The sequence below is a fragment of the Pipistrellus hanaki genome (assembly GCF_964339955.1).
Source record: "Pipistrellus hanaki genome assembly, chromosome: 7".
Taxonomy (NCBI): domain Eukaryota; kingdom Metazoa; phylum Chordata; class Mammalia; order Chiroptera; family Vespertilionidae; genus Pipistrellus; species Pipistrellus hanaki.
In genome coordinates, this window is record NC_140509.1 from 62881361 (window position 1) to 62894951 (window position 13591).

Below are 13591 nucleotides of genomic sequence, written 5' to 3' on the forward strand. Positions count from 1 at the left end.
CGGGCGCTGCTGTGTTTTTCCTGCCTCCGGGAGCGCTCGGGGAGCTTGTTTCACTTTATAACCGAAATAGCCTCCGCCGCCGCCGGGCTCCATCGCCCTTCCCGGCGCGGCCGCGGTGCCTCCCGGCTTCCCGGGGTGAGAGGGTCGGCAGGGGCAGGGATGGGGGAGACCCGGAGAGGGGGGTCGGGCGCGTTGGCAAACGCGGGGAATACCCTGGCCGCGGACCTATGCAGATGAGGGGAGGCTGCTTTGCGTAATGTCCTGGGGGGCGGGGAGGGGGGGGGAGAGGGCCGCGCGGGAGCGGGCGCTGGAGGCAGGAATGCGCCCCGTTGCTAATGAGGGACGTGCACCGCGCGCACCGCTGCGGCTCGCGCTCCGGCCGCGCCGCCAGGTAGCGGGGGAGGGAGGGCTGGCCGGGCGGCGCGGGGAGGAAGGGGGCCGCGGAGCCAGGGCCGGCCGCCGGCCTGCGGCCGAGGGAGCGTGGCGGAGGGCACAGGCTGTTGGCATTTCAGCGACTCCTTTCTCCTGCCCGGCGCGGAGGGAAGGAAGGAAGGAAGCAGCGAAGGAAGGAAGGAAGCGAGGAAGGAGGGGACTGTCTCGATGGAAGGTTCAGGCGCAGGCGCCCCCCTCGCCCTGCGGGTGCACCGGCCGCGGAGCGGCTCCCGGCGGCGGCGCGGGCGGACCGGGGGCGCGCGGAGACCGGTGGGGGCGGCTTGCATGCGTGTTGGTGTGTGCGCCCTCCCGGGGACCGGGAAGGGACATGTGTGTCTGGGCTGTGTGCGCCGTGGGGAGCCGGGTCTGCGCCTTTATGTCTGTTCCCTGAAGTGGGTGGAACGTTGGCCCGTTCCGGGAATGTTCCATGACGTGGTGCAGCCGCAGGAAGGGGGTTAACGAGGGGGCTCTGCCGCGGCGGCTCCGCCGGCTGCTATCAAAGCAGATGTGCTGCCGCCGCTGCCTCTCCTCCTCCTTCACCTCCCGTCACCCCTCCTCCCGCCTTTCCATTCTGTGCGTCTGGGACTGGCAGGGGTGAGACAGGAAAACAGTGCCGTGGGGGCGGCTGGGTGAGCGGGTGGGAAGGGGTGATGGGTGTGCAGGGTGCCTGTGGTATTTGGTGGTGGTGGGGGGGGAGACTCCAGATCTGCCACCCCAGCTGCTATCACAGATCCGTGCGCCTTATACGCATGTGCCTCCGCGTCCTGTGCCTCTTACATAACACAGCCAGTGCTGCAGAGGACAGTAGGAAATGAGACCCCAACCCTCCAAACCCAAAGGGGATGAGGGGATAGAAGGTCAGGACGTGCCCCTTGGTGTTGTCCTTCGGGGACGTGGCTCCCAGTGGGGGCAAAGCAGGGAAGGAGGGTTTTCTTGGAGTGGCTTCTCTCTCTGACTTGAAAGCATCCAACTGAAAAGGACCGCAGGAACTAGTCCTCTCTCACGAGAAAGCTTTTACCTGCTATGCTGAGGGCAGCTGGGTGCTTTAACCCAGGCGGTGCAGAGAAATGAAAGGGTCCTTAATCGAGACAGTTGGAGGAGATGGGCAATAATGTGTGCGGGGTGAAGAAGGGCAGTGTAAGGATAGCTTTCGGGGGACCGGAGGAATCCCCTGGTAATAGGTTTCTGCGGAGGCCTTTAGGACACCTGTAATGGCTTAGAATTCGCACAGGAAGCAGTGTGTGCAACTGACACTGTGAAAGCCTTATTCTCTGCACAGTTACTTAGGCCGAAAATGAACATAAAAAGGCTTGTTTCCGGTACTTTCATTTAGAATGGAAAATCTGAACTGATTTTTCTCCTTCCTTTTTTTTTTTTTTTTTTTTTTTTTTGCCATTTTAAAAATAACTCAGTTTACCTCTAAATAAATACCGGTACTCTTCCCTACCGCCAAAGGCTAGACCTTGGTAATTCGCAAGAGAATTGTATGGATTTTTTTTTTTTTGTGTGTGTGTGTCTTATTATTATTATTATTATTATTATTATTATTTTAGCATACTCTGAGCTCTAGTCAAAGGTATTGACTTTCCTCTTCAGTACAATTTTTCTTTGTAGTGCATAATCAAGGCCAGAAATTACTTGAAATATTAATAAGATCGATTTTAATTAAATTTACAATGATCTAGCCTCATAGAAAAGGACCATTTAACTTTATTAGACACGTTTCCTCCAGTGATCTAGTAATGTTTGGTGATGTTTGTCCTTGAGCAAAGCAAATTATTTGAAATATTTGCATATATTATATTACATAGATAAAAACAATATATACTTTACATATAATACATACAGTTATAATTTAAATGTCTTGCGCTTTTTCACTTTGTAAGACTGCCAAAGCAAAATTTTAACTAAGTAGATTGTGTAATGAGTAGATTTGGTTCGATTTTTAGGATATAGGCCAAATAATTTATCAAGACAGAAATGCTTTCCCCTTAAGAAATCATTTTCATTATTAAGACAGAATTTCTGTGGGACACTAAGGAGTCATGAATAGAATGGTCCATTTTTATTTTGAGGTGAAAAGGATTTGCTAGCATCCACTTAATACTGGCAATGAAGATTGTCATAATCCTTTTTCACCACTAGGTTTGAAATATTCATTCTGTTTCTTATCTATAGAAAAATGTTATATATTACAATGGTGAACCTTTTGAAAATGATCCGTGTTTCTTACTTTGAAAATAGGTCAGGTATAAAACAAAAATTGCTTATTGGCATAAATATTCCTGTTATGGTGATTTTATTTTATGTGGTTGGCTTTATTAAAGACTACATATATTCATGTACTTATGATAAAATTGATTTGGGGACAATTTTAGGGATGTAAGTGTATTAATGATATTACAAATTTAAAATGTAACTGATTCTTAAATGATTAGATCCTATGGAGGCCTTTGGAAAAATACTATTAAAGTAGATAAAATATTTCTATAAAAAATAGATCTTAAAGGGATTTACTATGTGTATATTATTACATAATAAAATTACGTTGTTTGACTACATTGCAAGATTAGCCAGTAGAATGTTTTGATTGATCAGGTTCCTTTTACCTGGGATGTGTTTACAAATGTTCTTGTTACTACGACAACAAAACAGAGATAACATGTATGCAGGCGTTCCTTGTGGAATAATGGTACATGTGTCTGCTTGAGCCTTTGGCACTTTATCATGATTCAGAATACCAGGTTGAAAATTTTATGCTTCTTCAATTTAAAATGAAAAAAATCTTTATTTAAGAAGTTGCCTATTTTTTTTTTAAAGTAGGCCTTATTTTAATAGCAGCATTAATAAATAACAAGTACTCTATTTGTGTCGGTTTTAGATTTTTGAGTTTTCAATTATTAGTTGAGGTTAACTGGAAAGCTTCAACATAGGAAAAGTAGTTTTAAAGACTTATTGAAAATGTTATTTGGCATGAGTGAAAGTGTTATCCATTAGGATGTGGAATAATTTAATACCTGATGTGGCAACTATTATAATAAGGGAAAGGTGTCTGAAATCTACTGGATGGATGATTGTCAATCAGACAGGCCGCTAATCACCTAAATCTGTTAAAAACACATTGTTTTCACATTTTGATTCATAGTCAGCATCAGCAGCACTCTCTGTTGGTATATGTGCTAGTCCTGTAGGTGGAGAAATAGTTCACAATTTAAATGATGTGCTTCCAGTTAGTGGATTTACATTCTTTAATGCATTCTTTGTGAATCCATCTTTTGGCTAATACTGGTATGTAAGTATTGCAAGTTTTTAAGTGATATTTAAGAAGGACTAGAGGAATTTTGCTAACCCAGCCCAGTGGACTTCAGGTTTCAAGAAATGTCCAACCATCCAGCGTGTATGGGTTTGCTGTAACCACGCAGGCAGAGCCTTAATTAATCTTGAATAAAACTTTAGTGAATGTTCCAATGAGGCTCCTCAGTGTTTGAAGCTATGGATAAATACAGAGGATTGAAAGAAAATAGGAAAGCTTTAATGAAATGAGAATGTATTTAAAGGAAATTGTACAAGTGATATAATTTTCTGTTGGTTCCTGATACTTCATCACAATAAAAAAATATTGCTTACTAGGTGCTATTTAAGGTAATGCTTTTAAAAAAAAGGAAGTTATAAATCAGATTTTGTAGGTATGAGATGGCTCTAAGCAATTTGGAAAAATGTTTTAGCACTTTATCTATTTTTGTGACACAACTCCCAAGTTACACCCAAGGGGATAACATAGCTTACTTGGCCTGTGGAGTCTTCGGCTTCTCTGAGGTGGACCATGGAACTAACATAAAGATTGACATAGGACTATCCTGTCTTCATGACTGCATTTGGAATAGATTCTGAACTGCTTGATAAACGGTGTCACAAATTATTTGAGTTACTGTTATGTGATCTATTCTACAAGTGTTCATAACTTTAGGTTTCCTATCAGTTTAAAATTTGAAAATTAACTAGTTAGTCATATTTAGGCCTATTTGAAGAAAGTGCTTTGGAGAGATGAAAATGATGTTTGTGTGCCTAAAGAGGAATCCAGGTAGGAAGCAGGTGGGGTTTGTCCTACCACATCTGAGTCACCGGGTGGTTGGATGTAAGATCAAGAAGTACTCAGGGCCGGGACCAGTTTGTCTCAGTGGATAGAGCGTCGGCCTGCAGACTGAAAGGTCCCGGGTTCGATTCCAGGCAAGGGCATGTACCTTGTGGGCACATCCCCGGTGGAGGGTGTGCAAGAGGCAGCTGATCTATGATTCTCTCTCATCGATGTTTCTAACTCTATCCCCCTCTCTTCCTCTCTGTGAAAAATCAATAAAATATATTTAAAAAAAAAAAGAAAGAAAGAAAAAGAAAGAAGTACTCAGGGCCAGCCAGCATTTTTGACTTTTAACTCATGTATAATCTTAATCCAGTCTTCAGAGTATTATGACAGCCATTATTGGTCAATATAATTTTTCATCTATTTATTCCACTATGGCTCAGGCTTTGTGCTAGATACCAAGGATATAATGATCTAGACTAGAAAAGTAACTTCTAATCTTTTCAAGCTGACAAATATTAATAATATGGTGGACCAATATATGTAATGCCCATTTATTATGAGTGTTATGGAAGAAATATAAAGGAGTGTATAACAAGGGGTATATCCCCCCTGTCTTATGGCTTAATAAGCCACCTCTCTGAGGAGGTGATATTTGAGGTGAGACTGAAAGGTAAGAGTCAGGTAGAAAATGGTAGGTACGAAGAGGGGAAGAGTATTGTATCCAGGGAATAATACAAATGCCCTCAGGTTGGAGGATGTACAGTGTTTTGAGGAGTTGATAGCAAGCCAGTGATGCTGGAGCACAGATAGGAAGAGAGGTGATGCAAGGTGAGGCCAGACCATGTGGGCAGGTTGATCACTAGAATGATTACCTATCCTGGCATAAATGGGGGTGGGGGCTATCCTTGGCATATCAGGATGTCTGATGACTCTACTATTGGTCATGTTAGGGGTGAGAGACTGATCATTGGAGAGTGAATTTGGGAGGCAGGGACTAGTAGTTTGAGTAGGCTGATGTATATAACATGTGTCTCATCATATTTCTTTCTCATCAGTGGTCCTCGGCCCAGTAGAAATTTGTTTTGATTCAATCACTGACTTCAGTTGGAGGGGTTGGCTTGCTATTATTATTTGCAGATAAGTTTTTAAAGAATAAATAATTTACATTAAAAAAACCCCACTTATTTGGGGCTCCAGTTAATTGGCCAGCACCATTGATTTAATTACTGAATAATTAACAATTGAGAAGTCCTTACAAGTCCTTGTGGGAAGTAACCGATTAATCTTTAGAGCCCTGCATGAGCTGGATCTATATGTTTCTAAACAGCTAGCGAATCATTCAGTTCCTCAGATAATTTATCTACAGGACCTTTGGAAAAGTTTAGATCTTATTTTTTAACTCTCCATATGATTAGAGGAGTAACAAAAGAATATGAAGAAAAAGAAAAGAAAAAGAAGTTAGTGAAAATAACATTCATTTATGTATTTTTGGACTCATGTTCCATTTTGTCAACTGTGTCATTTAATTAATTTGTTCCCTGTTTTAAAATTTATATAATGTATAAAACTCACTTTAGATGGCAAAAGGAATCAGCTTAGGTAGGAATTCCAACCTTGAGCTCTGGAGTCAGACTCAGGGCTCAGAATGAGTAACTGAGAGGTATAAGGATGGTGATCTCTGACTCTAACAAGTTCACAATCTAGAGAAGACACGTGGCTACATTAAAACTTACAAGTGAGAGTAGAGTATGAATGAGAGCATGTTTTCTTCCAACCAGAAAGACTAGAGGGTCTTTGTGGGAGGAAGTGATTTTTGACTGAGGGCCTTGAATTCCAACAAATTCTACTAAGAGGGAAGGGTAGGACATAAAGTACCAGGAGAGAGAAGGAGCAGCTGCAAAGGTACATCGGTTCCCCATCGTGTGAGAGAGTTGGCGCCACTTAAAGTTTTTGAGCAGAGGAGTGGTGCAGTGGTGTGTGTTTAGGAAGATTACAAGCGATATGGGATGGGTATACTGGCAGCAAGGAGACGGTTACATTGCTATAATGCCCTAAAGAGAAATAATAAAGTTGACATTATTGCATGACGATTTGAGTTCTTCTATCCTATAAGCAGACATCTTAAAAATAAATAGCAAAAGTGATAAAAAATGTTTTGCTAAGCATGGTCAAGTAAGTATAACAGATTGTCCATTTGCACTACATTTTAAGTATAGTACTGAATCATTATTTTAACCTACTATAAAACTTCTTACTCCAGACAATATTTATAAATATTAATAGTAAATTGGCCATCAAACACCAGCTTATAAAGATGGTTATTTTTAAGATTATAAGCTATTTGTATTTTTAGGTGTAAATATTTTTAGAAACCCATAGATGATTCATTGCATCCTTCATTAAAATACCACTTTTTGACTGGTGTCCATTTTTACCTAAATCACGACAATACTGGAGAGATAGTGTAGTGCAATGTAATGAAAAGAAATGCTTTTTTTTTTTTTTTTAACTAAGATTTATTTGATTGATTTTCTCTGAAAAAGAAAGCTGTATATCAGGGAAGCTCTTCTATTTGCACTGTGGCAGATTCATTTGATTTCAAGAGTCCAATAAAAAGGTGGGACTTTTGAAACCAGGCAGTAGGTAAATATAGACAGACCCTCATTTGTATTTTGTTAGTGATCTGTAGCATGCATATGTGGGTAGGCATGCACAACCGCATACCCACATATACTAATCTTAGAAAATCGTATGTGTTCTGTGAGAAAGAACATTTTGATACTTGAAATATAGCCTGCATTCGCATCCTGATAGTGCAGAAAGTATTTATTTCAAAATTAGGTCTAACTCCATATAAAGAAGATTATAGGAAAGGTAATTTAAATTGTAAGTAGCTTTGCTCACTGAAATGCTAGATTCATTTGAAACAGTGTTTTATTTCTTTTGGAAACCAGACAACTCATTTAATAGTGTACATATGAAACACTAATTTGGCTTGTTAATTGGATGCAATTAAACTGAGGTTATTTTATACTGCTTAATTGTCTGAAAATTACATGCATTGCCACGCCTGTGCAATGTGAGGCAAAAACTGGGGATAGAGTGGGAGTTGGGGTGGAGAGACATAAGGACTAGTGTGTCTTTGCATTGAGCTTTCTGTAAAAACTTGGAAGCATGTCTTTTAAACACTTTGGACTTCATTTGGAAATGGAAAAGGTTGGAACAGATGGCCTCGAAAGCCTCTCCCAACTCATATTCTATCAGTTTATAAATTCTACTTTGTAGTTCTGGAGAATGCAGTGTCATTATATTCAGTAATTATGGTATTACAAGGTTGAACTAAACACTTTAAAAAAATCAGCACAGTGCCAATTTAGCAAACCCGTTAGAGGGAAGGGAATGTAGGCTTAAGGAACACTTACTCTGTGCCAGGTTTCATAGCAGTAACTCTCAATAACAACCCCCCAAAATATTTGGCATTATTATTTTCATGATTTTTTGCGGGGATACTCTGATAGTCAATAATGAATCAGAACTAGAACTCAGGACTATTTGGCTCCCAAATCATTTGGTCTGTCCACCATGCCATGCAGCTTAAGCAAATGCTAGGCATCAAGATTGTATTGTTAACCATTTCCATCACTTTGCACAGTATTTTCCCTCACTAGTTGATGCACATCTGCTAGTGACATATACAGGCAACCTCGGGGCTAAGAGCATAAATTTGAAATCAGACAGAACAGGGTGAATTCCAACTCTACCATCAACTGGGGGAATTTAGAAAAGTCACTTAGCTGCTGGAGATTACACAGTGAGGATTTGCAAATGTGTGTGCAAATCTTAATGAGCACATAGTATATGTATACTACCTGATAGATGTGATTATTATTAAGAAGGAATTAGGCCAAAAGAAAAACCCAAAAGAATGCAAATTGTTGTACACATTTTCAAATGGCCTTTTAATCTATTGATTTAAATGATGTCAGAATGCACATTTTTTCAACATTTAACAAATGGAAATATCTGTTAAAGTTTGGGGTATTACTTATTGAGCTCAACCAGTGCTATAGTAGTGAAGTTAACTATATTCTCTGATTCTCTGGGATTCATTCTTCTGGAGTTTTTGGTCTAAAAAATAGTCTTTGGGGCCTGAATTACCCAACTTGAACAATGTCAATCGCAAGAGCAGGATAACCAGTGTCTCCTTGTGGGACCTTGGGTGTGCTTAGGAGACGCAACTGGGGCATTCATGGGACTGCTGATTAAATTTTTTTTTTTTTTTTTTTACTAACTAAACCTGTTCTAGAAAGATGCTATTCTAGACACTAGAGGCTTATCAGTGAACAAAATAGCACACACACACACACACACACACACACACACACACACTGGTCCCTCATGGCATTTACATTCTGTTGGACTAACTTTTTAGGCCAAATTCTGTCTTTGTACTACTTTCCAGTGTTTTTAGGAATCTACTTTTATATTGGGTCTCTCAAGCCAGATAGCAGTTGAAGAAGCACTGCAAGACTTACTAAATCACTGATGAAAATATTTCGCTTGTTATATCTATGTATTTTCCTAGTAAGGTAGTTTTCCAAGAGGTACTGTTTTTACAGATTTCAATATCATAGCCTAGTTTTGTTATTATTATTATTATTTTTTAAATTCCCTTAGGGTTCAGGATTATGGATTTTCACAACCTGTAGAGTCAGGTCCTGATTATTGTTGTATAGGAGAGAAAAAATGCTTTTCAAAGGATGCCTTCTATTGTAAAACAAATTTATAAGCTTGTTAATGTGAGGTGCTTGCCACCACTTATATTGGAGTGTATATTTTTAATCTTATTGAAATGAATTTTTCTTTCTTTTTTTTTTACTGATAATTTTTGTTCTAAAATTTCTACTGGATTCACATACATGCAGGCAATGTGATGGTATGCAGTAGGCATCTGAGAAACATTTGATGAATGTTCAAAGTCATAATTCTCAAGCAGCCTAACAGTGTGGCAAGAAAAATTTGACTCACTGTAAGATGGGAGGGGTGGTCATCAGAACCTGGTGAGGGAAGAAGTCTCGTCTTCCCTCCTATAGCTATAGTCCACCAGTCTGCTCACTCTGAGTTTCTTTAGCTTTTTAAGAAGTTGTCCAAGAAACAACTGCCATACCCACCCACCCAGCAGTCACAAACACTCTTGACAGCCATAGTCAAGGTCACCCTGGGCTCTGCACTTCCCCTTGAATTTTCTAACATGTGAACAGATGGGGCCATCTTGAGGTAATTTTCCCTTGCAATTGGGCAGGGAAGTCTGTAGTTGAACTGCGATTCTTCTATGGGGGACAGTCTTCTCTGGCCGTATTTTGTTCAGGGTGCTCTGAGAAGGAAAGGTGTGGGAAGGGGTCGCTGTGGGGTTGAGGAAGAGCTGTTTCTTGTTGGGCCTGCTTGGATAAATTCGGCGGAAAAAGGGAGTGTATTCCTTTCTCCCATTACATATGCTCGTCTGTGAAGGCAAAGAAAATTGAAGGAGTGAAGGCTAGGGTGTGAGTCTTTTTCTCTCAGTGAGGAAATCTGTCTTTGCAACTCAGCAGTGCCCTGTGGGACAATGCTGATGGCTGACCCAATACTTTGTGGACAGGTCATGGAAAGTTCAGCTTCTAATTACCCATTTCTTCTTCTCCTGGTGCTTACATTTTGAATAATCTTTATTTCTCTAAGCAAGGGAAGAATCCAGGGTTATAAACACTCAATGTACTTTGTGGTCATTCGGTTTGTTTGGTATGTGTCAAAGTTTGTGTTGGGAGAAATACAGACTTTCGGGAGAAAAGGAGGATTTCAAATGTCTTTTCTGTCCTGGTTGTGAGGATGTGCTCATTAGGGCCCACAGCAGGGCCGCAGAGGGCACCAGACAGCTGACAGCAAACCTTGACCCTGGTAGTTTATTGCTCGCCTCATTATTGATTTTCAAAAGGATTCAGGCAAAGTGGCTTGTACCTCTGTTATATTTCATTATTTCTTCATCTGTAAAAATGCAGCATTGTTTATAGCACTGTCCTACCTCCTGGGAACAGAGCAGGGTAAAACACAAGGGAATTGGGGTGGCTATTTTTAGGATATGAAGCAACACTAGGTTTTGAGAATAATTCAGGTGAAAATAAATGTGATACACGGCAATACATTTGTGACAAGGGTGAGTAGACTGTTCTTGTGATAATTGACTGCTATTGATGCAACTTATTACAGGCATATGTAATTGTTTTCAGAAAGATTATGGTCAGCAGCTCCATGGCTTGTAATATCCTCTGATGCATTTACATTTTGTGTAGGTCACTAATGCACATGTGTAACAGCATTTCCAGATATTTATACCCATATTCAAACAAAAGAAAAGGAATCCAGAAACATTTGTTTTTGAATTTGTCATGTTTACTTGTACAATGACCTGAGAATATTTGTGAAGGACTTGATGCCCAGATTTAATCAAATGTAGCTTTTTAAAAGGGCTAAGTGGCTGAGAGTATTCAAAATGACCTTTTAAAACAAATCACCTGGCAGTATGGAATATAGCAGATAATTGGATGCTAAGTGTGGAGATTAGATTTTCTAATGGACAAACTCCAAATTTGTTCAGTCATCGGTTGATTGTTGGCCATGTTTGGTACCAGTGTGCTAATGTTAAACCTAATGATGTCTGAAAATAGTTATCATGGATAATACTAGCTGATCTGAAAAATTTAACATTTTTACCTAATAATTTCAACAATTTATAGTGGAAGAAAAATATCCTGATAATTAGTCTTTCTTTTTTTATATTCTTATGGGGTATATAGGAAGGGCAGAAATGAGAATCAAACAGAAGACATTTTGAAATTAATAACAAATTGGCCCTAATTTTGATATCTGCTATGATTATATTAACCCTTTTTTATGGCTGTAAAAGCAAACGATGCCTAATAGTATGCCCAACATTTGTGATCTACTGGAAGGCAATTGGTTTTGGTTTAAATTTCATTAGAAATTTTTACAATAGACAGTGTAAATCAAACTACTGTTTTTATGTCTAATGTGTAAGTATTTTTAAAAATAAATGAAGTAGGGAGAAGGGAAGGATATAGAAGTGGGATTCTGAGGTCTATGTTGGAAGAAATACAACTTTTAGGAGAAAATGAGGAATATGCAAATGGCCTGCTTCCTTAGTCAATGTAATCTTTCCCAAGTGCTTTTTTCCAGGTGGGTCAGACCTTGGTTTTGGGCAGTTTAGCATTTGGGAGAAGTTTTAGTTGTTCCTGTCACTGTGATATATTTAGAGTGGTGACTTATTTAGGGCATCTCTTAAAGGGTCTAATTTAAGTTATGCTGATTAACTTGCTTAGGTATAGAATCTAACGTATTGATATGTCAAATGGTGACAGGACACTTTCATTGTGATGTCTCTCATAGAATTTCAGGGTTAGATAAAACCATTGGAGGCATCATTTAATCCCTAACCGAGCAAGGAGAAATGAATCACTCAGAACAAATCACCAAGGACTGCTGGCATTCAATCTCTGCTAAAATACCTCTTCCTTTCTTAGGGAGGCCTGTTGCGCTCGCTCGCTCGTGCGCTCTCTCTCTCTCTCTCTTTATATATATATCTTATTGATTTTGTACAGAGAGGAAGGGAGAGAGATAGAGGGTTAGAAACATCTATGAGAGTCATTGATCAGCTGCCTACTGGGGATATGCCCGCAACCAAGGTACATGCTTTTGACCGGAATCGAACCCTGGACCCTTCAGTCCCCAAACCGACGCTCTATCCATTGAGCCAAACCGGTTTTGGCCCTGTTGCTCTCTTAGATGCTTCAGTTTATCAGCAGTTGACCCTCTGCAGCTATCCAGAACTAGTTTACTCATTGACTTGCATGACAAGCTTGCGATTATGTTCACCCAAAGTATTCTTTTATCCAGACTAAATATTACTGGTTCCTTCAAAAAGACCTTTTATAATGTAGTTTTCATTTTCGTTTTATTAATTTCTTCAGGGATCAGGCTGTTCATGTCTGAAAATGTACTCCAGGCTATGTTTGTTATGAGTCCCGAAAAAATAAATTGCTTGTCTCCAGTTACTCTTCAGAATGTAGCCTCTTGCCAACTGGTTTAGAAACATTTTATGGAAAAGACCTACTAGACATGCTTGCTAAGACTTTTACAGCTGGAACAGAGTTGGAATGTATACTCACGTAATAAAAATCTATTTTCATAAATGTAATTATTGAGGTTCTGGCATGTGTAAGGTACATGGGAATATAAAACACAGTAGAGATAGAAATAGAATGTAAGATGCAAAGAAGAGTGCTTCACTGTTTTCATCATCAAAACTTTATAATCTATTATGTTACGGGAAATAACTTTGCTAAGGGAGCTATAATTAAAAGAAGCAGTTTAACTACTACACGAGAGGCATATATGAAATGTTAAGGTATAAAATCACCCCTGGTCCATGAGATCCCAAGAGGTTTCATGGGAGAAAGGGATGCTTCAGATAGGCCTTAATTTTGACGGGCACCAATGTGAGCAAGTATCAAGAGTGTTTTCAGAGGAGCATCTGACTTAAGGGCAGCATAAGATGCATATCAAGTGAATACTGGTAAAAAGTTAGAATGTTTGGAATATGTTGGGTAAAGCCTATATTGCAGTTTAAAGAGTTTGTACCTAAAATAAGAATGAATGGTGGGCACATGTACTATAACACGTTGTAAATTTGGTTCCTGATTTTGGTAGTTCCATAACTTTACAAACATAGTTAAATGAAATAAAATATATGTGAAAATTTCCATGCAGAAATTCTATTTCATTTATAAAGAGTATGAATTATGTGTGTTTTGCATTTAAGACATATTGGCTTTGAATTAGCTATCATTATTATTTTCTTTGTCCCAGAAACCCAACAAGTGTTTCAAGGACATTTACTAATCATAACTGTAAAGTAAATACATTGCTGATGGACATGTTGTTATATTATATTCACACCTGTGTAAGTTATTAATACCTTTTCTATTTACTACTCTTTGGCCATATAAATGACATGCCATACTGACACCT

At 39.6% G+C, this 13591-nt stretch overlaps 1 protein-coding gene across 7 annotated transcripts in view; it reads left to right on the plus strand.

The window, feature by feature from the left end:
• Positions 1-13591, plus strand: part of HIVEP2 (HIVEP zinc finger 2) — a 174346-nt gene that overhangs the window by 1800 nt on the left and 158955 nt on the right. Inside the window, exon 1 of one of the 7 annotated variants that reach the window (XM_084889313.1) lies at positions 275-391. The exons of 4 other annotated variants lie outside the window; for them this stretch is intronic. The gene's annotated coding sequence lies outside the window, so the exon portion shown is untranslated. Of the gene's footprint in view, positions 1-274; positions 392-494; positions 703-908; positions 1027-13591 lie in introns of those variants that run through there. 2 more of the 7 variants (XM_084889315.1, XM_084889316.1) reach the window with 2 other exon arrangements.